At 43.3% G+C, this 3,886-nt stretch overlaps 1 protein-coding gene across 1 annotated transcript in view; it reads left to right on the forward strand.

Moving 5' to 3' along the window:
* Window positions 1-3,886, forward strand: part of LOC107595905 (receptor-type tyrosine-protein phosphatase U-like) — a 271,117-nt gene that overhangs the window by 163,184 nt on the left and 104,047 nt on the right. The gene's annotated exons all lie outside the window — the stretch shown is intronic.

Genomic DNA, 3,886 nt, shown 5'->3' on the forward strand with positions numbered 1-3,886 from the left:
GGGCTGGTGGCGTGTGATGGGGCACACCTGAACCGAATGGAGCCTCATCGCCGCCGCTGTTTAAATGCCGAGCGCGCCCCATGTACGCACGCTGGTGTCCTCATGGGTCCAGGAGGGGTATGTGGAGGGACTCCCGTGCCGCCAGAGTCGTGAGCTGCCAGACCCGCAGTCCGAACAAGAACCGCACCCGTTACACGGCCGTCGGGCAAGGATGCTGGTCCGTCTAGTCCCTTCAAGTGCAGTGGGCAGAGAGAAGGACGGAGCCGCTGATAGAAGCCGCCACCCCTCGCGCCCCGGAACGGAGAGGGGAGCGCGTGCGGCCGCCGGACTCCGCCCCTTACCTGGACCCTTCCTTCCTTCCTGACCACTGCTCTTCCCTTCACGAACCCCGCAGCATGACGAGGACACCAGATCCCCTGTTTATTTTGGACACTGGATTCCCTTTATTCTGGACACTTTGTTTATTTTCTGTTAATTAACTGTGTCTGTCGTTTGCTCCTCCCGCTAACATATTCATTAACGTAAACTACGCCAGAGGTCGTACACACCTCACGCACCGGAAGCCATGCGCACAAAAATTTACTTACAGGCTGTGAGTCAGAAGTTCCAGACTGTCCTTGCAAAGTTGGAACTGCCCCACTTTATAGAAACAAACACCGGCATTGTAGGCTACTTTCACAGGAAACAGTCCTCATCCTCCGCAAAAAAAAGTTGTAAATACAACTTAACTACTGATTTCTAGTCATGTCCTCTTTTGGAAGACCAAACAAAATAGTTTTGCTTTCACAATGAAGCACAGCGGGCTTGAATGAGTGGCGGCCGGTGGGCTTGAGAACGGCACGGCCGGTGGATTCGACGAAGGAGTGTCCGGAGGGCTTGCGGCTACCACATGTGACGACCCCGGGCTGGACTCCGCTTCGTCCACGGTGCAGCGTCACACACGGCGGGCTTGAATGAGTGGCGGCCGGTGGGCTTGAGAACGGCGCGGCAGGTGGATTCGACGAAGGAGTGTCCGGAGGGCTTGCGGCTACCACATGTGACGACCCCGGGCTGGACTCCGCTTCGTCCACGGTGAAAGCCGATCCGGCGATCCACAGCACTAAGTTGATGTATTCCCTCAGCGACAAGCACAGGTCAGCTCCAGGCATGACGAAGCGGATATCGTCCTCTTTTGGAAGACCAAACAAAGTAGTTTTGCTTTCACAACGAAACACACAGCGCCTTCACGACATGGCGGCGGCGGCAACAACAATACTACAGCAAGAATAAAAGTTATGCCTTCTTTCTTTGCGTGAACATTTGGGTGGCATTATGCAAATCTTCCCACATCGTGACGTAGACATGTGGGGGCGTGTTAGAACGAGCTGTTTTAGGTAGGCGTGGTTGACTCTTAACTTTTATAAAGAATATCTCTTTGGATTTGAGACTTTAGTCTTTGCAACTTTACAGATCTTATTTATGCACCAAGAGCTTGTAACACTCCAAAGAGAAAGGACAGATTGAAATCGCACCATATGACCCCTTTAAATTGTGAAATATTTATATATCATGCTATTATTTATTACACTGCCTAATCAATGTCTTCTGAAGTGATAGAATGATAGATATGTGTGAGAAATATTTCTTGAGATATGTAAAACAACACTCTTGATCAACCCACATATGCTGTTGGCTGAAAGTGATGATTTATGGTTTAAAAAGATTCATCAGCTGGAGTCGCATGGATTATCGTCGTGTTCATTTTGCATAGTCCTTTTGCATAGAGATGTATTATTTTCCTAAAAATCTTTGTTTGTGTTCATCTGAAGAAAGAAAGTCATATACATCTGGGACGACATGAGGGAGAGTAAATGATGAGAGAATGTTCATTTTTTGGGTGGACTGTCCCTTTAAGACATGCGGATTTAAATTAAAGTGGGCAGTTTCACCCAATCTCATGTTAATCTTGAGTACCTATAGAGTAGTACTGCATCCTTCATATCTCCAAAAAGTCTTTAGTTTTATCATATTTATAAAATAGATATACAGCTTTACGATTCTCTCCGGAAAAAGCCGAGCTCCCGGAGGTGTGCCGTGGGTGACGAGCACTTGAGCGCCGAATGCCAACAAAATTATTGTCATTCTTGTATTTATTTAATTATTACCATTATTCTTTGCTATTGCCATTTATTATTCTCTCACAGCACAGAACGTTCTGCACTCTTCTGATCCTCTGAACTCCCAATCAAAACACCAGCATTTGAGCACATCTCGCTGATTCGCTGTAACATCACGTCTCTTCAGCAAAAGCCTGAGAGAGTTGTAACCTCTCTGACTAGAGCACTCGAGAGAGAGAGCAGGCAGACTGATTACACTCATATCCACCAATCAGAGACATATCTCACCCAAAAATAACCAAATTACCGGTGCAATCAGTTATGCAAATGACCACACGCTGACTCGTCATGGCCCTGGTAATGATTTTGCTCGCTACAAGTGGCTCTCGCGATGGTGGCGTGGTGAGTCACGGTTCTCCCAGAGCTGAGGTAATGCCACCGAAAGTCCACAAAACAAAGGAGTAATCAATGCTGTTGTGTTCTGTTTGAGCGAGTGAATTACGTACTTCACAGTGGCTAGAGTTTATTTTTTTACTTCCTTTATTAGCTTCTGAAGTGTGCTGTATTTGCGTCACAGTGTGACAAGAAATACGCAGACATGAATAAAAGAGCAACAGGAGCAACCCATGATGCTTTGCATGTACTTCTTAATTCAGGCAATTTCCTGTCTGTCAAAATAGACTTGAAACCTCACTTACCATATGAACACATAAATCCACTTCAGATTATGATTAGCTTAGCTCATACATCAGTGAGTGAGTGAGTCGTTAGAATGATTCAGACTGATAACATTTATACTGATTTATGAGTAATTTTTAGTTATTCATTGCAAAGAACTGGTTCATAAGACTCATTATTTGATTAAAAATGCAGTAAAACAGTCACTTTTGAATGTCAGTGTTTATAGGATCAGCTTTAGATTCAACACAGAATTTGGCATCATTTTCGTACACTTTCTGGATTTGCCAAGCTAAGATGTTCCTGCAGTTATACCTTATATTGTGCAATACACAACAGGTTCATAAAGTCCTGGAACATCTCGTCCACCTCTTCTGGAAGAAAAAGGGTCTGTTAGGTGCAGCTCATAATAAGCCGGTTAAATTGGACGAGTGGCTTTCCAATTGTAAGACTATTGTCCGCAGGCAAGCGTGAGAGGCAGAAACTTCTCCTGTGAAAGCAGCTTGATTCTGTGTTCAGGCATGTTTCTCTGCATCTGTGCTTTCGTTAGCTTGATTCATATTTGATTTTTTTTTATGCAGCAGTGTGATTAACTGCAATATTGAAGGTCAAGGTTTCGCAGTCATCTCGAAGATAGCATCTCATACAGAGATGTTGATTCATTTCATTTGAGAGATTAGAAACACTGAGCAATCAGGATACAAATTTCATTCGTTTGAATATGACACTGTCAGTTATTTGTAAAAAGAAAAAATAAATCTCTCTGTTTAGTTTATTAACATATTACCGCTACAGATTAAATGTAGTGAGACATAAGCGTCTCTGCATTATTTTCTAGATTGTATTCTAATTTCCTTCAATCTGAGATCATTTCATACAATATTAATGCCATATTAATCAAAAGATGAATGGAAATACTCTGGTTTTACAGCACTTTTTTTAATGTGTTGTCACCCTTTTTTTAATGTCCAATTCTCGCTATTAACTAACTATTAACTAAGAGTTTTCCCTCAATAAACTCCTAATTTACTGCTTAATAGTTAGTCCATCATCTATCTATCTATCTATCTATCTATCTATCTATCTATCTATCTATCTATCTATCTATCTAT

This window comes from Sinocyclocheilus grahami, unplaced genomic scaffold, assembly GCF_001515645.1.
Source record: "Sinocyclocheilus grahami isolate Dianchi unplaced genomic scaffold, SAMN03320097.WGS_v1.1 scaffold210.1, whole genome shotgun sequence".
Lineage (NCBI taxonomy): Eukaryota > Metazoa > Chordata > Actinopteri > Cypriniformes > Cyprinidae > Sinocyclocheilus > Sinocyclocheilus grahami.